This window comes from Magnolia sinica, chromosome 14 (assembly GCF_029962835.1).
Source record: "Magnolia sinica isolate HGM2019 chromosome 14, MsV1, whole genome shotgun sequence".
NCBI lineage: Eukaryota > Viridiplantae > Streptophyta > Magnoliopsida > Magnoliales > Magnoliaceae > Magnolia > Magnolia sinica.
This window is the reverse complement of record NC_080586.1, coordinates 45,562,801-45,586,530: the sequence shown is the minus strand read 5'-3', so window position 1 is coordinate 45,586,530 and position 23,730 is coordinate 45,562,801. Positions and strand designations below refer to the sequence as shown.

The 23,730-nt window shown below is 36.9% G+C and overlaps 1 long non-coding RNA gene across 1 annotated transcript; it reads right to left on the bottom strand.

Moving 5' to 3' along the window:
* Nucleotides 1–16,618: 16,618 nt before the first annotated feature.
* Nucleotides 16,619–19,900, bottom strand: LOC131225852 (uncharacterized). The gene is made up of 4 exons (XR_009161591.1): nt 19,635–19,900; nt 18,638–18,764; nt 18,237–18,274; nt 16,619–16,954 (listed from the first exon to the last, which is right to left on the bottom strand). It is a non-coding gene; the product is annotated as an uncharacterized LOC131225852 (long non-coding RNA).
* Nucleotides 19,901–23,730: the final 3,830 nt, after the last annotated feature.

Genomic DNA, 23,730 nt, shown 5'->3' with positions numbered 1-23,730 from the left:
GCGGGATATGCTTTGACCGTTCTACAACTGGTCGAAGGTCTCCTACGACTGGTCGTAGGTCACCTACGACTGGTCATAGCTCTCCTTCGACTGGTCGTAGGTCCTAAAAAGCTTCGCTGGAATTCGAGTCGAAGATATTCGACTGGTCGTAGATGCAGTCGACACTGTTCCTACGACTGGTCGAACAGATTCCTGGACTAGTCGAAGCCTAACAGATTTCATCCGAAATTTGTAACAAACTCACGACTGATCGAGGAATTTCTTAGACTAGTCGAAGCAAGTCTAGGACTAGTCGAAGAAGGCCTAGGACTAGTCGAAGAACAGACCAAACTAATGTAAAATAAACATTCGGTTTATGTATCCGAAATGACCTACTTCTAAGGTCAACCTATGGTCAGTCAAACCTCAATATGGTCAGTCAAACCTCAATCATGAAGTATGGACATTGAAACATTAGGAACAAATGACCTTGAAGTATGAGCTTGAAGGCTTGATGTAGAGCATTCTTGAAATCTTGATGTAGCTCAATCTTGAAAGGGTCTTGAGTTCTTTACCAACTGCCTTGTACTCTTCAGCTTGAGTCTTATCTTGTGAGCTTTACTTGTTGTGAGCTTAGCTTGTTCATGAATGTTGATCCTTGAGAGAGCTTCACTTATGCAAGTTATATATAACATAACAGTGATTTTGGCACCACAAGTTTGACAACAGACAGGGATATAAACTATAGCACTTACAATCTCCCCCTTTATCAAATTAGTGACAAAACACATAACCAAGATAAACAAAAGTAAAACAACTGGTTAATACCTGCAAAGCAATATTCAATATTCAATATTCAACATTCAACCAGTTTCATTCAACAAGATCAAACATATACTACTCCCCCTGACTCCCCCTGAGTAACATAACCAATGCTACTCCTCTCACAATCACATTAACAACAAACCATTCTCCCCCTTTTTGTCACAATATGACAAAGGAGAACTAAATAAAGGAATGAGATTAAACATGAGGAGTAATGAGAGTATAGCAAAAGAGTGAAAGAGACACTCAGCAAAGCATTACATAGAATAAATATTCAGCAGAAAACATAAATAGAATCCAACTCTAAATCAGCCAAGTGCTAAGTTTTAAAGTTATTACAGACCAGAAGTCTCATAAAAACTAGTCAGAACTAGAACTTGATGACGGAGCAGGAATAGAGGGATCAAGTTGGTGCGTGCCTTTGTTCAAGGGGCTAAGATATTTGCGCATGTTCTTGAATTGTAAATCATGAGCAACAGACATGTTTTCCAACTTTACATTTATATTCTCAACTTTACCCTCTAATGCACTCAGACGTGCATCAACATCAGATGGTACAAAATCTGGATCATTTGTTGAGTCAGAATCCAGTTCCTCAAAAATGTCATCCATATTAATGTCAACACCAGCTTCTTCAGGACCACCACCACCACCACCACCTTGTTCAGGAAGCAGATCCAACTTCATCTTATTGATATTAGTATTGTTGAAGATCAGATGATGGATAGGTGCCTCATCAACCGGCATATCGGCTAACATATGTGTAGCCAATACAGTCATAAAATAGGCAAAAGGAATGTCACTATGACCAGGATGGAGTCGAAACTGAAGAATAAAATGACAGATTAAGGATGGCAAACAAATCTGAGTACCATTGGAAATGGCATGGATAACACGAACCATAAACGAAGTCAAGTCAGATTTATTACCCGAACGAGGATACAGATTAGACACAAAGATTCTGTGGAGAATTCTGTATTTGGGTAACAAATACCTTGCGGGGAGCTCATTCCCTTTTTGAGTCCATTGAACATCCGTGTTGCACAAATCTCTAGTGAGCATGCGTTTTTCAGACATTGAGGGTTTATCAGTTAAGTTATGAATAGGAATACCCTCATCATTCATAGGAATTTCCATAAGGGCTGAAATTAAATAACGATCAACGTCAAAAGGCCCTTCTCTAGTAGAAATTTGAAAAGTTAAATTATCCTGTGAGAAAGCACTAATACATGTAAACATGGATTGGGCAATGGACCGGTATGCAGGCCCACCCCAATACAATAAGTTAACCCAACGTACAGCTTCAAGCATAGGAAGGATGTCAAAAGGAGCAATGTGATTAACATCAACAGGATGTTCAACAATAACATTACGTGATCTAATGTCCCTAACATATGATGGATCATCATTGGGAACAAGAAGTTGACGTTTAGAGATAGCGGTCGATCTGGAGGAAGAAGATGGACCACGGGAAGTAGTTTTTCTTCCTCTAGAAGCCATTTACAACAAGGATTTCAAGGAATAAAGAAGTTACAAAGGATTGAGAAGTGGGTTTACTGAAAACAGATTTTTCAAAATCCAAACCCCAAATCTCAATGATTTTCAAAATAGAAAGCTTCAAGAGAGAAAAGGAAGCAATCTTGACACAAATCTGTAAGAAAAATGGGATTTGGAACACTAACCTTGAAGAACTTGAAGGATGGGTTCGACAAGTCGAAGTTCGGCTCCAAGGAGAAGAAAGAAGAAATGAGGAAGAAAGTGAAAAAATCCCCAATTTGAAGTGAAACCCATGTTCCACGACTGGTCGTGGGTATCTACGACCGGTCGTAGGACGACTGGTCGTGTATACACACGACTGGTCGAAAAAACCCCAAAAATTTAAATTTCTTGCAAATTCTACAAAATTTGGAATTCAATCTAGCAAATATATACACTATAATACAAGTAGGCATAAATAATCAATTTAAAATGCACATGCCAAGATCAAATTTCATCTTTTTGAACCTGCTTTTATCGAAAGGTTTTGTGAAAATGTCAGCTCGTTGATCTTCAGTAGGAATATATTCTAGAGATATAACTTTTTCTTCTACTAATTCCCTTATATAATGAAATCTAATGTCAATGTGCTTAGTACGAGAATGCTGAATAGGATTTTTTGAAATATTTATCGCACTGGAATTATCACAATGTAATAACATAGAATCCTGTTTAATTCCATAATCACTTAGCATTCGTTGCATCCAAACAAGCTGTGTACATGCATTACCAGCTGCGATTCAGTTGTTGAAAGTGATATAGAATTTTATTTCTTACTAAACCAGGAAACTAGACAATTTCCAATAAAAACAACCACCACCGGTTGATTTTCTATCATCTAGATTACCACCCCAGTCAGAGTACCCAACTAATTGGACACTAGTCTCATGAGGATACCGAGACCGAGATTTACTTGCGACATATCTAATAATTCGCTTGACAGCAATCAAGTGAGATTCTTTTGGATCAGATTGATATCTTGCGCAAATATCAACACTTAGAGAAATATCAGGTCTACTAGCAGTTAAATATAACAAACTACCAATCATACTCCGATAAAGTTTTGAGTCAACATTTTTACCATTAGAGTCTTTTGATAGTTTCAGGGTAGTACTCATAGGAGTATCAAAATTTTTACCATTCTCAAATCCAAATCTCTTGATTAGATTCAAAGCATACTTAGATTGAGAAATGAATATTCCTTCAGGTTGTTGCTTTACTTGCAATCCAAGGAAATAAGTCAATTCCCCAACCATGTTCATTTCGAACTGTGATTTCATCAAATCTGCAAACTCACTAGTCAAGTCAGTACAAGTTGATCCATAAATGATATCATCAACATAAATCTGCACCATTAAGATATGATCATTATGTTTCTTAACAAATAGAGTTTTATCAACAGATCCCATTTGAAAATTATGATTTAAAAGAAATTTTGTTAGTTTCTCATACCATGCCCTAAGTGCTTGTTTTAATCCATAAAGTGCCTTTTTAAGCCGATATACATGATCAGTATTTTTGAAATCTTCAAAACCCATTGGCTGTTCAACATAGATTTCTTCATGTAAATCGCCATTTAGAAAAGCACTTTTTACATCCATCTGATAGATCTTTATCTTTCTAAAACATGCAATGGATATAAATAGTCTGATAGATTCAAGACGTGCTACTGGTGCAAAGGTTTCATCGAAATCAATCCCTTCAATTTGAGTATAACCTTGTACCACCAGTCTAGCCTTGTTTCTAATTATATTTTCACATTTGTCAGACTTATTTTTGAAAATCCATTTTGTTCCAATGATGTGTTTATCTTTAGGTCTTGGTACGAGATACCAAACATCATTTCTTATGAATTGGTTGAGTTCATCTTGCATCGCAACAATCCAGTTCTCATCAGCAAGAGCTTCTTTTACGTTAGATGGTTCAATTTGGGATGTAAAACATACATAATTACATATATCCTCAAGTTGTCTACGGGTGCGAACACCGGTGAGAGGGTTTTCAAGAATTTGTGTGGTTGGATGATCTTTAACAGTCCTCAACTCAGAATCAGTCTGATTCGATGAAGTATCGGGTTTATCAATGATTAGTACTTCATCATTATCTGAATTAGAAATTAGTGTGTTTAAGTGATCATCAATGACAACATTAATGGATTCTTGAATCACATCAGTCCTTTTGTTCAGAACTCTATAAGCTCGACTGTTTAAAGAATATCCTAGAAAAATACCTTCATCACTCTTCGTATCGAATTTTTTCAAATTTTCACGATCACGTAAAATATAGCACTTGCTGCCAAAAACTCGAAAGTATTTAACAGTAGGCTTTTTATTGAACCACAATTCGTAAGCCGTTTTATTTTTATCTTTGCTAGTGTAGACTCGGTTAATAATATAGCAAGCTGTGTTGACTGCTTCAACCCAAAGATTTTTAGAGAGCTTCATGCTATTCAACATGACATTAGCCATTTCTTGAAGCACCCTATTCTTTCTTTCTACAATTCCATTTTGTTGTGGAGTTTTGGGAGCAGAGAATTCATGTAATATTCCTTGGTGGGTACAGAACTTCTCAAAATTGCTATTCTCAAATTCAGATACATGATCACTACGAATTTTACTGATTTGAGAAGATTTTTCAGTTTGAATCCTTTTAAGAACTTTTCTCACTTCTTCAAGGGTTTCAGATTTATCCCTTAAGAAGACTACCCAAGTGAATCTGGTAAAGTCATCAACTATTACCAAGATATACTTTTTACCACCATGACTTTCCGTTCTGGTAGGTCCTATCAGATCCATGTGGAGAAGTTCGAGTGGTCTTGATGTGGTATTTGAATTCACCTTTTTGTATGAGTTCTTTGTTTGTTTGCCTATCTGGCACTCACCACATATTTTATCTAATTTCTGAAGTTTGGGTAAACCTCTTACAAGTTCTCGTTTGCTCAATCGATATAAATTTCGATAATGTACATGTCCAAGACGTTTGTGCCATAAATCAGTCTCGTCTGTATGGACCATGTAACATGTTTGATTAGATGAGCTGGATTCACTAATAATATAGCAATTTTCAGACGTTCTACGTCCAGTTAATATTACAGAACCCTTATTGTTTATTATCTCACAGCTTTGATTAGAAAACTGAACATTATGGTTATTATCACATATTTGTGATATACTAAGCAAGTTATGTTTTAAGCCTTCAACGTATAAAACATTTTTAAACACAGGAAGATTAAAAAGTTGAACCGTACCTTGGCCTATAATCTTGCAGTTGCTACATCACCAAATGTGACTGAACCATCAGTCATATCTTTCAGATCCGTGAATAAAGCTTTGTCACCTGTCATATGCCTGGAGCATCCACTGTCTAGGTACCACTTTGAATGACTTGTTGCTTTGAAAGCAGTGTGAGCAACCAAACAGGTGACTTTAGGAATCCATTTCATAACTGTTTTGGGTTTAGGAACATAGTTGGTCTTCTTTTGTGTACATTTGTAGGAATGACCTATAGAGTTAGATTTTAAGAGCTCCTTGAGTAAATCAACTATCTTTTCAGCTAGTGGATTTCGTTTCTGATTAAAGTTGACATGGCTGCTTCTAGATTTTTGAAAAGTTTTTGAATTTCTAGAAAAATTTTGATAAGTATTTTTCCCTTTTGAATTTGAGGACTCTCCTTTAACAAACATAGGAGGAGTATACTTTTGTTTAGGAGGTAAATTTTTATCATAGCCCAACCCGGATCGATCGCCACATTTTCTTGATTCGGATAAAAGTTTCTCTAACTTTGGATCACCTTAGGCATATTTCCATGTGTCCTTTAAACTCAGAAGAGAAGATACTTCAGTTTTAAGTTTCTCAATTTCAGATTTTAAATCAATAATTAGGGAGTTTTTGAATTCCAAATCGCATTTTGATTTTTCAAAACAATCTGAAATTTGTGATTTTTCTAAGACAAGTGAATCAAAACAATTTTTGAGTTTAGAAAACTTTTCTTTTTGAAGTTTAAGTTTGACAGCAATTTTACAACTTTCCTTATATAGGGCATTGTAAGCGTCTTGAAGATCATCTTCATTTTCACATTCACTATTCAGATTTTCTTCACTTGTAGAGTCATTATCTGAAAATGTGAATTTGGCTAGAGTCATAAGAGCTTTGACCTCATTGCTCGACTCAGTTTCAGAATCTTCTGAGAACCTTCAGAATCAGATGATTCATCCCATGTAGCCAACATACCCTTCTTCTTGGGTTTGTCCCTTTTAGGACATCTATTTGCTAAGTGCCCATATTCTTGACAGTTGTAACATTGACTATCTTTCAAAGATTTTCGAGATTTGGGTCTAAACTTCTTTTTATCATTTGATTTTTGAAAATCAACCCTTTTCTTGCTTTTGAAAATCTTGTAAAATTTCTTAGCTAAAAGAGCCATATCATCTTCTGAATTAGAATTTTCTTCTAAATTACATTTAGAAGATTTTAGTGCAATAGATTTACCTTTAGGAGCTTTAAAGTTTAACTCGTAGGTTTGTAGAGAACCAACTAGTTCTTCTACCCTCATATTATCCGTATCACGAAGTTCCTGAATCGCGGTTACTTTAGAATTGAACCGTTCAGGAAGTGAGCGTAATATTTTTGCACACACTTTACTTTCTGGGATTTTATCGCCAAGACCCCACATTGAGTTTACAATATCATTCAATCTAGTGTAAAAGTCCATAAACATTTCATTTTCCTCCATATGAATTTCTTCAAATCTGGTTGTGAGGAGTTGGACTTTAGATTTTTTGACAATTGTAGTACCCTCGTGTGTCATTTCTAATATATCCCAAGCTTGCTTTGCAGTATCACAGGAAATGATTTTTTTGAACTCATCCAGTGATAGTGCGCAAGTAATTGCATTTAGTGCTTTAGCATTTGCACTACTCTCACTTTTCTGAAGAGTGGTCCATTGGTAATATGGTGTGACTTTCATTGATTTTGAACCGTCAACCACAGTAACTTCCATGATAGGAGGATTCCATTCAGTCACTGTGGCTTGCCACACATTTTCATCCATTGATTTGAGGAAGATCCTCATTCTGGCTTTCCAATAGGCATAGTTGGAGCTATCAAAGGGTGGAGGCCTTGTGACTGAAAGGCTATCAAAATTTGACATCTTAAATAGCTTAAATCGTTAGCTCAGGAATTAAATCCAAGAATAAAAAAAGAGCTATTAGGCTCTGATACCACTTGAAAAGGCCAAGCTATGTGTCCTAGAGGGGGGGTGAATAGGACAATGCCAAATAAAACTTATAACAGCGGAATTAAAAAGAATATGATAGCCAAAGTAAATCACAATGCAGGAAAGTAAAATAACCTCAAAATTCAGATCTTGAGAGGTTGATACAAACGTTGTTCTAAGGACAACCTTACACCAAAAACCAGAGTTTATGGTAGGACAACCTTATTTCTAGAAAGATCTTTGTATCAAATCTCAAACCGAAGAGGAATACAAAATTAAATACAAACTGAATAAATTGTAATTAAAAATGTATTGTTCTAGGGACAGCCATACACCATAAAAATGGCAGGGCAACCTTGCTGGAACAACTTTCAAAAGAAATAGAATATCAAGCTGATAAAGGAATAGCAGAAAATAAATTCTAAGCTATTACAACATTCTCACAAAGCTTGAATTAAATAATTACAACATTCACCACCATACATACATCCCACAAAAATTAATTAAAGATTAGAAGTATAAATCATTCAACCACAACACAAGGGTTTATAGTGGTTCGCCTGTGTGTTCACCAACTGTTAAACAACAGCCACACAAAATGCTACTCCACTCCTAATATCCTCACACAGGGGATATTAGCGTTCACTAAAAATAGGTTTTCCCAGGTTCACCCAAAACCTTTACAATTGTGTCTTTGTCCGTGGGCTTACACAATTAAAAAAATCCCACTTCTGAGTTTTCCTGGCTCTCCTCAGAAAACCAATACAACAAGATTTTTCTGGCAAATCTTGAAAGAAACCAAAACAAAAGGGAATTTACAATAAAATGTAAAATACCTGATTATCTCCTTTGTTATAGCAGCCCGGTAGAACCAAATCAGAGTAGATGATTGAATGTCCAAGTTCAATGTCCATTACTCAATTACAATGGTTCTAATTCTAATAGATTTTAAATTAAACCAAATAGGGCCTGCCTTAATTGATTTTAATTCCAAAGAAAAGGAATAACAATTCCTCTTATCAAATCAGATTGGAATAGCAGAAACAAAATCAATTAAATAAAGCTAAGGAAAGAGAATATTAAATAAGCACACTTAGCTTAGATGGAGCACAGAATTATCTCTCAGAAGTTCGACGAAGATTGGCTTGAATGGATTAAGTAATTCGATGATTTCTTCTGAGATTCGTGCACTATTTATAAGTGAGAAGATCGGGTCTTCGACTAGTCGAAGCAATAACAGATATTTGAAAAATCCGACGGGATATGCTTTGACCGTTCTACGACCGGTCGAAGGTCTCCTACGACTGGTCGTAGGTCACCTACGACTGGTCGTAGCTCTCCTTCGACTGGTCGTAGGTCCTAAAAAGCTTCGCTAGAATTCGAGTTGAAGATGTTCGACTGGTCGTAGATGCAGTCGACACTGTTCCTACGACTGGTCGAACAGATTCCTGGACTAGTCGAAGCCTAACAGATTTCATCCAAAATTTGTAACAAACTCACGACTGATCGAGGAATTTCTTAGACTAGTCTAAGCAAGTCTAGGACTAGTCGAAGAAGGCCTAGGACTAGTCGAAGAACAGACCAAACTAATGTAAAATAAACATTCGGTTTATGTATCCGAAATGACCTACTTCTAAGGTCAACCTATGGTCAATCAAACCTCAATCATGAAGTATGGACATTGAAACATTAAGAACAAGTGACCTTGAAGTATGAGCTTGAAGGCTTGATGTAGATCAATTTTGAAATCTTGATGTAGCTCAATCTTGAAAGGGTCTTGAGTTCTTTACCAACTGCCTTGTACTCTTCAGCTTGAGTCTTATCTTGTGAGCTTTACTTGTTGTGAGCTTAGCTTGTTCATGAATGTTGATCCTTGAGAGAGCTTCACTTATGCAAGTTATATATAACATAACAGTGATTTTGGCACCACAAATTTGACAACAGACAGGGATATAAACTATAGCACTTACATCCTTTAAGTTGGAAGGCCATTGTGTTGAAGAAAAGAAGGATCTTGAGGTGGGTGCTCTTATAGTTAGGATTTTCTGATTTTCTTTGATTCCATAAATGCTCTTTCCCTCTTCTTCCATCTTAGAAGCATGTGAGGCCCATCAAATGACGGTGGAGGCCCCCATATCTTTTTGGGTGCGGCTAATGGCCCACCCCTTTGTGCATGCATGATCCACGCATGAGGCCATCCTCCATGGACCCCATTATGGTTTTCTCTCTTATGTTTAAGGATCCTTAGGTCATCTAGACCCTTGAACCTTGGTGGAGATGACATCTCCACCAAATATCTTGAGTAGGAAGAGTTATACTCATGTAGATCTATGTAAATCATGAAATAGTGAATGTGTGTGGTTGTGTGATGAGGGGAAGGGCCTCAATGTGGTGGAGTCCCTTCCCTTGTGGCCAAATCCTTTTTATTCCTTTGTTTATCCCTTTGTTTCTAATGTGTGTGGCCCACCTTGTGACCCGGAAACATCTAGACCATCCAAGGAGAGTGGACGCCCATGGCACTCCACTCTATGGATGCTAGTGCCTAAATTGCCCCAAAATGGGCACATGCAAAGAGTTTTTAGTGGTGGGAAGGGTCTGCCTATTTATGGGGCCCACTGAGGTGGTCCATATCACAATTTTTATGGGGTGATTCCCCTTTTAGTAGTGTTTATATTTAATTTATTTCAGCTATATGTTGCTGTCCAAAATTTCTGGACAGATTTTTGGGCTATCTTGAGCTTAGATTTTGGAATATTTTGAGGGGCGTTTGATCCTCATTAATAAGATATTCTTAGAGGTGTGGACCCCACCTAGATGCATGCCAAGTTACACCTCCATCTGACCTCACTTGGGCATCCAAAAGAGTAGGCCAAGAGGATTGAACAGTCCACATTTTTCTGGATAGTCCAGCAATACTGTCTAATAAAAACTTAAATTCATAAATTTTTCTAAAAGGGTTGGGCCACTTTTCTAGACCTCACCTTGATTCACACATGTTAGGGGATCTTGGCCCCCTATTTTCCAAAATTTTGGAGGTCCTGGACCCACTCTAATGGAATACACAAGATGAGGACAGCAATATGTAGTAGCAGAATTTTTTTAAGAAAACCTTGTTGTGCATTATGTCATTGTAGAAGTTTTTGGGCCCCAACCGATTGTTCATTATGGCCATCATATTGGGGCCCACCTTTGATGTTTTAGGGCCCATCGGGCCATGATTTTTTGGGGCCACTAAACTGGGCCAGTAGCCCTACTGGATGTCCCATCTGGGTTGATGTCCAGCATGGGCTAGCTCTCCTCAGCTCTCCTCGGCTGTGTTTCATCTAGTCATCCCCCCATTTGGTGTGGCCCACGTGGGAGTGTTCACCCCTGGTGGACGTCCACTGTGGAACCCACCTTATCATATATATGGTCCAGGCTGTCCAAGCCTTGGACCGCCCAACCATGGGGACGCCCACTGCCTTGGGCTGCTGTTGGACTTGTCTAAGTATTTAACTTAATCTTGATAAAAGGAGAGTACAACATTGTCACATGTCATACCTAGTTACCTTCATGATTCATCCATATGCATCATATGTATGCTTGGAGCATGGTATGATTGATCATGACTTATGCCATTGGGCAGATTATTTTATGAGACTCCATGGGTACTGGAGTTGCCTCTCTTAAGTGTGCTAGATGCGCAGGGTCAATGCATGTTTGACTGGTGTGGTTCATGCATTTGACATTATCATAACACATTGTTATCCACCCTAGCTTCATTTGGGCTGTAGCCTCCATAGACATATCGTGGATGGCCGAGTTTTAGGATGTCCTTAGGTGAAAGTCCCAAAACCTTCATGGTACCAGGAGATGCTCCAGAGCCAAGACCAAGTGGAAAACATAAGTGCCGATGCCTACTACCATAAGGCTATGTCTCCCACTGTGTCGTGGTCGATTGGAAAGGGGTGTGGCCTTACCCGCTCAAGTGAGGGGGCAATAACTAAGCTGAGTCTGACCAGCTCATAAATGGCTCCGCTACCATTGAGCCTTATTGGTGATTGGTTGTCCACAGGTGACTAGTGAGGTCTCTTACGCTCGTTGGGCTATGCGGCTAGGAGAGCGGCAGTCCATCTATAATGCATTTGACCCTGGTGGATTCCCTAGAGTAGAACTATACTGATACGTTGGATTAATATGAGGATGAGTTTGATCATATTACATATTGCACGTGGCATTGGCTCCTTAAGCCCTGCATTGCATTGTTAGCCTTGGGAAGGCTGTCAGTATCCCTACATTACATTTCATAGCCTTGTTATGGGTGGCGGTGTTTATGGTTCTTATCGCATATCCTTCACACTCTGTCATTGTATTCACGGCGTCTGTCATACACACATTTACACCACCTTCTAAGCTTTCTATAAGCTTATGCATAATTGATGCATGCAGGTGATCCCAAGCCAGCGACTGGAGCAAGAGCAGGGGCTAATCGTTGATCTTCTTGGAGCTTTCTTCTTGTTATCATTGTATTTCCTCTTTTGGAACTCTGTATTTTAAAAGTTTAAATTACTTGTGGATTTTGTGATGATGTTCCTGCAGTTATTTATGTGTGATTATGATGTTATAATCTTAGGTATGCTCATTTTGAATCAGACTTGTATTGTTGAAATCTTCCTTATAGGATCCCATGATCAGAACCTGGTGTATAGGCGCCAGGAGCCGAGAATGGGGTATTATGGAGGCTGTCGCCACCGGATTCAGTGATCAAGAATTTTGTGAGCCCAGTTCCCAGGTCTGGGAGGCGACAGACCTCCTGCTGGGCCTTCTGAGGGTCAGGAAGAGAGACAACATCCTTCTAGGACTACGTGTAAATTCATAGAGGAGCACATGCCTTTGACAGAACGACATATACCAAACTTTAATTCCTCACCATATTTGACTCTTCACTAGACATGATCCTTGCGTCTGTGACGAAGAGTTTTCTTGGGGTAAGTCAATCCTTTAAGTACTTGTTATTTTCCCTTTCTCTGTTCAACTTCTGATATCTTCCCATGCTTCTTTGTCAGTTCGCTCCTTGCCATTGAAGGTACATTGCGTTAGTGTATGCTTGCGGAAGGAGGCGTGGCAGAGTGAAAATAAACCTTTGGAAAAGAGAATTGAAGCCAAACAATTTCGCATTGCTGCCGAGGAGTCTCAAGCTATAGCCATTGTGGTTGTAACATCCTGAATTTTCGCGGCCCGAGTACATACTCGTGCCCGAGAATTTCAAGTGTTTGTAAATATTTGATGCTTCAAAATCGTACCTTATTTTTTCACCTAGATCACATCTAGTTACATTCACGAAGGTAAACCATTCATGAGAGTAAAATCAACTGTATTTATTATTCCATTAAATTAAAAGAATTCAATAAATTATCGAATGCCCTCTTAATAAGAGCTTATTACATTATCAAAGTTCACAGAAAAAATAAATAAACAAAACATAAAGATATCTCTTTATTTATTCAAAATAATCTTTCATGGGGAGATCGTCATTCATATCTTCAATATGTACATCACTTGCATCATCTTCATCGTTGAGGAGGGTCAATGCCCTACCCATAGTGATGGTTATCCTTTAATGATTAACGATAATTCAAGAGATTCATAAGAATAATTTAAGGGTTCTGATATGTTGTGTACTCTACCACTAGGAGTGGTATCAGTATGTGTAACCAATATATATATATATATATGATGCATGCCTAGTAAAGTGTGTGTGGCTCATCATCATACATAGTAATCATCTCAATGTGGAATATGATTCATAGAAAACCCGACTCGTCCCGCACCCCATAACTACAGAGATTCACCGGCGTGTCCAATACTACCATGGATTTACGTGAATACCTCGAGGTGACACAACACATGACTTAGATGAATTACATAACATGATTTGTTCATGGAGCAACTATTTACAACATCCAATCTCAAAAGTGATGTAACACACATTGTGAATCACTTACATTGATTTGTGCACTACTACCCGAACCCATCGAATTATGTATCGACCAAGAGGGTCTCTACACAGAGAGCATTGCATTCACGATAAATATTTGAATCACTAGTTATGAGACCTCTAACACATCACTTGAAAAAAAAGGGAAAATAAACTGAATCATGGGAATTTTGGAAAATGGGAATTTTAGAATTCTAAGACAAATGTCCAAGCCATAAAGGGAGGTAGCATAAGTGAAAAGGAGAGCTTAAGAAGTCCTAGAGGTCTTTGTAACCAAAAAATAACTGGTCGAATTTGCAACCAAAAAACAATTTTTCTTCGACTTGAACTAGGACTGGCCGAGAAAACTCAAACTAGTCGAACCAAACCTTAGGTTGGTTGAATTTCAAGCAAACACAAGTGTAAAAACTCAATTTAAATAATTTTTGAAAGCACCTAAACTTAAGGTTTTTCTATGGTTTTATACTACCTGAGATATATGAAATATCTAAACTTCTTTATCTTGAACTTGATCGCTAACTTCATCTTAACGTTGAGCTTGATCTTGAACTTGAACTATCAATTAATCATTAGCTTGATCTTCTCTTGAGAATGTACTAGACTTGAGCTTGATCTTTTCTTGATAATATACCAAACTTGAGCTTGATCTTCTCTTGATGTTGAGCATGATCTTGAACCGGTATTGAAGATTTCTTAACAAATTGTTTTGATCATATGAAATTTGACAACTAAAGAGTGCATTAATCATTTTAGCACTTACAACAAGGATGAACTAATAAAGGAGAAGAGAAGTAATAAGCTAACTTAATAAAACAGAAGACTAACAATGACTAACTCAGCAGAAGAGAAGAGTATCATTGACTAACTCAACAAAAGAAAAGAGTAGCAATGGTTAACTCAACAAAATAAGAGAGATGAGCAAAAGCCAACTCAATATATAGTGGAAACATGCGTCACTCTCAAAATTGGCAAATGGACAAAGGGCAAGGCTTGTATCTATAGCCTCATATAAATTCATAAAGATCACGCATAATTAAAATCATACATTAACCATAATTTTCAAAGGATAAATAATTGATGATGGTAAATCAAATAATTGCAGGGAGGATTTATAGTAACATGGAAGTATGTAAAAGGGTAAGATAAATCATCTCAACTCAAATTAATGTAAGCTTAAAGGAATCCCTTACCTTTTATAGTCAATTCATGCTCCGATTGAGGTTAGATGTTTACTCCTTCAATTCCAATCCTATCGTAGATCACGTAATTTGTAAGAATAAGATTTAGTCTAGAGCAGTGTTTATAGTCTTGGTCTAGGTTTAAGCTAGTTATTAGTGAGGAGAAACTTGGATTCTAGTTTTGTATAACGTTTCTTCTCAACCTGTCAATTTTTGTAACTTAGCGAATACATCCGCGAATTCGACTTAGTTCGATCCGGTTTCTCGCTAATTTACAACCTTGAACATGGAAGCCTAATTGTTAGGGATATTACTCTGGAATTTCTAACCAGTACTCACCTTTAGGATGGTTGGACTCGGCTCAATCTTGGACCCAAGTTGGTGACTCAGTGAGTCGTGGCTACAGCACCAATCGCTAACTCTCTCTCTCGCTATTTCTTCTCTCCTTCTTTCTTTCTTGTTTCCTCTCTCTCTTTCATTTCCCTTCTCTTTCTTTCTTTGGGTGTACATCTGGTGGAAGAGCTGGGGTTTTATAAGCTCTTCCATGCATCTAGGAGCTTCCTGAGTAGCGGGTACGCTAGCGGTATGTCACTACAAGAAAATAGGCCTTTATTGGCGGCCAAAAGCCACTGATACAAGTACTACTGGCGGTTAGGCACCTGCCGCTAAAGGGGGGCGTCGTTGTATCTTTTACCGGTGGTCGCACCTTTTTGCTGGCATTTTTAATGGCTGCTGCTAAGAATCAAACTTTTACCGGCGCTTAATATGGTTTAGCGGCGCTTCTGGTGACTGCCGCTGAAAGCAATAAAATGCCGCTAAAAACTATAAAAGTGTAAGGAAAAATGTACAAAATGTCGGTAAAAACCATAAAACGCTAAAAGATACGAGAAACGCCGCTAAAAGCTGCTACAAATGTTGTAAAAGTCGCTACAAACGCTGGGCAAAGCTGTAACAAATGCCACTAAGAGATTGAAAAAACACCAGTAAAAGCTGTAAAAAAATGCCGCTAAAAGTGCCAAAAATAGAAATTCCTACTAATTCTTTACTATTCCTTTCCCACAAATTCCTATTGATTCTAACTAATTCTTTCCTATAACTGTTGTCCTACAATCAAATCTCCATTGGTCTAACCATCAAATCTCTATCTGCATAACTATCAAAACCCTATGACTGAATGACAAGAATTTGAATTACCCAATAATCTGATTTCATAGAAACTAAAATGAGAATAGAGATGAAAAGACAGTGAAGCAAACAAGAGTAACCCGACCCAAAATTCAACAGACTCCTATTTGGATAATTAAAGCAAGTCTTCAAACTACAAGGTTGATAGCTTCAAATGTTTTCAATTAAAAATATTTATTGATATACAGAACTTGTGTGACAAGCCCCTATTTGGTAACAAGACTAACCGATATCAAGTAATGCAGATATGGAACACCTATTACTCAAGGCAAAGAAATACTATTGACATATATCAAAAACTTCTATGAAAGAAATAGTTATAATTTAGATAAACTTCATCATAAATTACCTTAGTATGTTCCTTAAAGTTTTTGAAGCAATACAACATGACATGATGACCATTCACATCATTTGTCACACTGTAAGCACTGATGAGAAACATGCAATTCTATTAACTCATTCAACACATTATCTTGCCAATACTAGTGGAAAATCAAGCTAATGCATAAGTATTTAGTATCATGCAGATTTTCATGTTGAATATGGTAAATTCAAGCACCATAAAACCTGTTATTTCATACTGTCTGAATCCACCTAATGGATGGCTTGGATCTTGCACCTGCTTGTCATGCTAGGACATATGGTGGCATGTAGATGGTATGCCTTGTACAGGCATGGGTGCTATAGATAGATTTTAAAAAAGGCATCCATGATTGACTCAAGATTGAGTTGGTTCCTAACCAAGTCAATAATGAAGCTAGAACCAAACCACGAGAGCACAAAGTGAGTTTACTACATCATTCGGTGCTTGGTTTCTAGAAAAATTGAGTGACTCAGTAGAATACAAAGTCTCAGCTCCAAGATTCAAACCATACCCAATGTTCATGTGGTAAAGAGAAAGACTACGAGAATGAAGTCATGGGCTTGATTCCAGCTTACCCACAAAACAAAAGAGAAAAGAAAAAGTCATGAAATATTAAACTACAAAAAATGCTTCAAGACAAAAGAATTACTTAGGGAGTGTTTGCCGCAGGACTTCCTCATGAAGCATCGGTTCCATCTGCAACCTCACGATTGGCAAGGCAGAAAAAATTCAAATAATCTTGCAGCACATGTTTTCTTGAGCCCAACCTCTTCCAAGGCCTTATAAATTATGTCATACATCATTCGCATTGTTTTATTCAGCAAGTCAATATTTCAAAAAGAATATATAGATTGGTGTTACTAATATCTGACACTCAATATTGCAAAACCAGCTTAAGTACAAAAGCAATTGGGGCAAGTCTCTTCTATCTGGATTTTTTTTTATGAGCTGAAATGAGAGCCTCTTCTTCTTACACAAGTGAAGCAAGAACACAGTTCCAAACTCAAAAAAAAAAAAAAAAAAAAAAAAAAAACCATTGCATATAGAAAATGCCTTCTAATAAATGGCTACAGAAAAATGAAGAAATGACAGAAAAGAAGCTTGGAGTGAAAATAAGCCTACCTCAAGTCATGCAATGTGTTGTGCCTCAGCCTTAGATATTCAAGTAGAAAACTGAACAACAATTGAGTTCTGTTGACATGAGCCAACCAAGTAATGCCAATTATGAAAAAAAAAAGAGTTGTGTATTATGAAAAAAAAGGACAAAGCCACACTTTCTGAAAATAGAAATATTGCCTAATACTATTCTGGTAAATATCGTTGTGTACTAATACATGGTCAACATAATTGCATGTTACAATATTTCTAGGGTTGTCAAGAGACTAGACATATTCAAAATTTTGATTTCACATGGCTCCAGCCTGGCTCAATGACAGCCCCAACCATTTCTAGCTCTTTCTTAAAAGTTAAAATTGGAGGTCGCTTCGGAATTAACCAAGCAGTATGGTTTTCTTAGCTTTAACTTTTCAGAAAGCAAGGATCTTACAATAGTTTTTGAAGAATGCAGAGGTTATTTATAAAATATTTTAGCCGTCTGGTTGTTGCCTGAAATGAGTTCATCTCATTTTTAATTAACTGTAAATTTTTTATTTTTTATTAGACATATGGTGCTTTAATACATAGTCAGTTCACGTTAACAATAATTCTGTATTAGAGTTCCTAATCTAATAAATATAATTACTGTTAATGAAATGAGATGAAATCATTTTTAGGCATGTAGAAAACAGGGTTGAAACTGTTAACAGAATCCATGGCCATAGATCAATCGACTTAACAGCCACCAATCTCAAATTTCAGATTTTGGAATTCATTAAACTATCCATTTCAAAAGCTTCAGGATTGATTCTTTTGAGTTCATGTTTGAATGCAGTGAAACCATGATGAGAGAACTTAATAAATGTAATCAACAAAGAATCACCTGAAAAGTATTCTAAGTGCTCCCCACCTTCACATAACCTGAAATATACAACAAATGAATCATGAGGATTCCAAACTACCATCTTTAATTTACCCAATTCATTTATCAGATCTCAAATACCCACACAAAAAATCTGTTGTGCTCGAATGATGAGCATGTCCCTACGTACAAATTTCTACAGTTTAATCGAGCTGAAATGTGTAATGTGAATGGTGGAGATTGATTAAAATCTACAATGAAATACCAAAGAAACTCTTATTTTTCACTACATCAATGAAGTTTAAAGCATAACTTATCATCCATAACTAATTGTCCTGATTGGGAATAGAAATAACCTGCCATTGGAAGCATAAAAACCTCAAAAGTTTTTATGGATGGCGTTATAAAAGGTTCCTACTTACCTTGGCTATCCAACATTTGCCTTCGCCATTGTGGATGGTGTTAATCAATGCAATGTAGTTCCAGTTCTTGACGACTTTGTACGGGCCATCATGGATCTCAACTTTAATAGTGTAGCCTTATCCAAATCTTCTTCATAGAATATAATTGCAATTAGAAAAGGAGGAAAAAAAAAAAAAAAAAAAGAGGCAGAGTTAGTGAGTTGTTTGGGAAAGCAGATATTTTCACAGATGCAGTTGGCTGATGAGATACCACAGATTGAGGAATCTATTAAGGTAGAGGTAGGGAGCTATTAGGGAAAGCAGAGATTTTCATTTGCAATTATATATATAATCAATTACTTAGATTCAAGCTTCAGGGTTAGTTTTCAGGTTTGTTTCTAAATTCTTTTACAAAGAGATGTCGTGTGCTTGTTGCTTCCATAAGGCCATATAGGGTGGTCATTGAATTACATGGCTATTTGGATTGGTGGAATGATCATAGACTGACTCAAGGTGACACCAAGTAATGTCTATTCCAAGTCAAGATTGCATGCATTTCCAACATGATGTATGTATAAAAAGTGGTATTATGAAATGGTGGCTCTTGAGTGCCAATTATAAGAGGTTTTAGGATCTGGCATGCATCATGTGCCATTTAGGAATGGTATGCAGCATTAAAGAGCTTCATCATCTCTGAAAAAATATTTTTTATTTTCCTTTGATAAGTATGAATAGAAAATTCTGATAGTAACAAGAAAAGGAGAACGAAATTTTGAAGTTAGATGCAAGATCGAAGTAAATAATGTTCTGTTTCAGAAAGATAATATTTTTAGAAAGCACGAGTTCACCAACAAGAGGAGAAACAGTCAACTCATGAACTGACAAACCTTGTAGTTTTGGAATCCTAAGTTGCATTCGTGAATCCATCAATTGCTAAGTTTAAAAAACACAAGCCATAACCAAAAGGAGCATTTGGATGATACTCCACCAGTGACAAGGAGAGTGCTTACATACTCACCTGTCTAGCAATTCTACTGGTTGAATCAAGGGTCCTTGCTTGCTCATTTGCTGCTCCATATAGAAATACAGGGATGACATGATTTGTATCAAGGAACATTAATAAGCGGAATAAAAAGTTTGAAGAACTGTCTAGGAAAACAGGATTTAGAACGGCTCATTCATAACATGGTCTTCTGCACACATAGCAATCCCTCATCGTTATTTTCTATGGACCTCCTTTCTGCAACATACTCAGCACCAGTCTTACCCCATGGGATCTCTTTAGGGTTCCTAAAGATTTCCATAGAATCAAGAAAATTTTAGTGACATGAGATTTCAATTTAAGGCAATAACATATAAAATGAAGAAACTACAGAGATATTAGCCACCATTAGATCAGCTGGGCTAAGTCTAGTTGGATCATCCAACTCAACCCATTGATAACTTATAGGGGTAGGACAAGTTGACTAGGGCTCAATCTAAGCAAAACTATGTATCCCGCAAACAAACAAGATGAATGGATGAGATGAATTCAATCTGTAGTTGATGGTGATTAAACAGGAGAACTAAGCAGCATTTTCAATTGCTTCAATGCATTTCAACACAGTAGCCTTGTTCGACATTTCTCCCACACACTCCAAACTCAATAAGCTTCAACTCAAACTAGCCCAATTTCACCCAAAGAAAAAAGAAAAAAGACCAAAGTGATCCAATATAAGGTGGGATACATATGTATCAGAAAATGAACAGTCATGTTGGATGCAAATATACTATAATCAGAATGCTCTCCAACCAAAAAAGTAAAAGTCGCTAATAGCTTAACAACCAAAATCCCATTACTTCCCAACCAAGCTATAACCATTTAATCTTAAAAGCCTTGGCCTCAACAAGTAGACAAGAAATAATAAATGTTACTAGATAATATGAATCATCTAATTACTTGAAAAGGTTAGTTATAATAAATTTTCTAGGTCAAACCAATGAGGCATCACTCATTTTTTGTCATCCCATGTGCTAATAACCTACAACATCCAATAAATATTTAGTAACAAAAGTCAAAACAAACTAAATGCATTAGGACCCCAAAAATCTTCAATCCATCCAAAAGGCAGAGGCATCAAGTAAATCAACCAGCATTATGATCTCATCTTCAAACTTCGGTGAAAAAAATCAAACTCTTCACTTTAATAATACTTGCATTCTTCAGAGAAGATTTGAGGTTGCTTCTCGGCAATGGATGTAGCAGTTATATGTCCTTGGCTACCTGCTCATCAACACTATAGGTGAACATGGATTTTGTATTAAATTGACAATGACATTGACAAGTTAAAATCAAAGATAAAAAAAAATAATTGGGAGTGGGTTGTTCCTGAAAGGTAGACCTGCATAAAATCATTCACCAAAGAAACGAATATTTACACCACCATCAAGCAATTGATGAATGAAAAATAAAAAATAAAAAATCCTTCTATGCACTTCAATTATGCCCTGCAAAAACCAAAACAAGCTTAACTTAACCAAAACAAGTATATTGTGCAGTTCACTACTGCCAAGTCACAATCCCAAGATTAGATTGGTTGAACAATCCTAATCTCTGATTCACAGACATTTTGTTTGCCAAAATAGGACAGTTGGAGATTTTCCATTTTCACACCAATACTCCCTAGTCAGTCACTAATCTTTATTTGAATTTCTTTTTCTTTATTTATTTACATCACTATCATCATCATCCTAGCATCATCCCACCACAGAAATAACAAGAAAATAGATAAAATACCCCAAGCTTATGAACTCCATAATGTTGACATCGGGTGCAAGAACAAGCTATCATGAGGTGGGTCCAATTGCATAGTTGCTCTAGCCTAAAATCAAGCTGGTCAGCTCATCAAGTGCGTCAAAATGTTAGAAATAGGTAGTCTTCTTGGGAATATATAGGCTTAGAGAAAAGAAACTCAAGGCTGGAGATTTTCTAGCCTTGAAGAGGTGAGGCTTACAAAGTTGAGCAAGAATACCAATGGCTACCAGAAAACATCCACCAGCAAATGTAATAGATAGCATTCGTAACAATGAAGAGCTCCTCTACCACAAAATAAAACAGCCATCTAAAGATTAAATGTTGATGTTAACAATGCATATTTTTTCAATGTCATTATACAGGTTCCACTCATCACTCAATGCTCAGACCTTGAGAAGAAGAAGAAGAAGAAGGGAACTTTAATACCTTACTCTTTGATAAATTTGAAATTTCTAAAACCAACCTAGATGAGAGCTGTTTGTTAGGGAGGGTGTATAAATCTTCATAATATAAATCCAGAATTTTAGCCAATCCAACTTGCAAAAATCATGAGTTAGCATTAAATCCAACAAACAACACATTAAGCTTTCATGAGACTTCAATCTTTTGAAATAGCATTTTATTTGCAAAAGAACCATGCAAAAGTCTATAAACTGAGCTGAAGTCTCTCATCAACACTTGTTCAAAATTCACAACATGATGCATAGCAGGCAACAAATTTCCACCTTTGACCACTAAAAAGACAATGTTAGAATTCTTTTTTATAGGTTAAAAAAAATGCCAACATTCTCTTAAATAGTTGCACAGTGCATGAAGCAAAGCAACAACAGACTTAAGTGTGGGAGTCAAGAAGTGTCTACTTCAAAATGTTATTAAGTATTAGCATCTAGGAACTAGGAGCAGCTGCAGGAATTTGAAGCATGACTCAAAGTGGGAAGAGCACCTGGTTAGAACTCAAAAGAATCGTGCAACTAAGCCCTCTTCAAATAGTTACAATTTAAACAATCTAATGCCCTGTAAGATGACAGAGCTTAAACATCGCTGGAATGCAAGTAACAAAAATTTGATATGGAGCCAGCATCATTTGATTCATTAATACAACCTTGAGTTTAATTCTAGAACTCAAAAGAACGTATAAAACATGCAAAGAAGCAAACTATTGCGATATAGCACATCATCGTATGTAATGGGCCAAACTCCATTTAAAATGGTGGTGACTACTCCTCACATGTGGCACTAATGCAAAACTATCCAGACCACGAGCCCCACTGTGTGGAGCATGTCTGCGTAATCATGCAGATCAATTAGCCAACATATGCTCCACATGTGTAATTGAGAGGATTTGTGGTGTGCGACGCATGATGCTGCCATCTTTAAATCATGATAAACGGCATTGGGAAGATCTATTCTATTTGCCATCTAGAGAAAAATATCTACAACTCAAATAGTTTCTATACATAGTAGCATTTAAGGAATAAAGCCATATACACACAAGTGGGCCCCAATGTAGCACTCATGGAATAAAGCTTATTCTATAAAAACTTGTAATAACTTTTATGGTGTGGCAACCTTGATGGATAGTAACCTTGATAGATAGCAACAACTTTGATGGATAGTAACAACTTCTATGGTGAAGCTGCCTTGATAGATAGGTTGGATGCCATACACACACAAGTGGGCCCCAATGCAGCACTCATGGAATAAATCTTATTCTACCAAGACTTGTACAGGAACAGTTCTCAAGACCATTCATGTGTACAAGATTAAGTTTCACTCATTTACATCAAATTCATAAATCTCAATCTCAGAACACACACTGCTAGTAAAGAATGGGAATTTATTTATCATTGTTCCCTTCTTAGAGAAAAAGAAAAGGGCATAAGATGCTACTCAAGAAGCTTTTGCACTAATTTCTTTTCCCTCTACTTTCATCCTGCAGCTCATCAATTTAAATCCCACCCAAGTGTCATAGAGACTATACAATAAAACCATTTTAAGGGTTTGAAATAAGATAAAGTTAGCAATTTAGAGAACTGACACCTGCATGCAGGGTGCCACAATTTGTGGTAACTTATGATCATTCCCCCATGACACTTGTGTAGGACAACAGTACCATGAAAAAGGTAGGTCCCACCACAAAGATCGCCTGGCAAAAAAAAAAAAATTCAAGCCAGACCAATCATCAGGTGAGATGCACAGTTGACATCAACGGATAACTGGACTAACTAAACATACAGGGATGACCCACCTAATGAGAGGATCAGCCTGATTTCCAAGGCAGGCAATCTTCATGTTGGGGCCTATCTTTTTTGTAGTACTG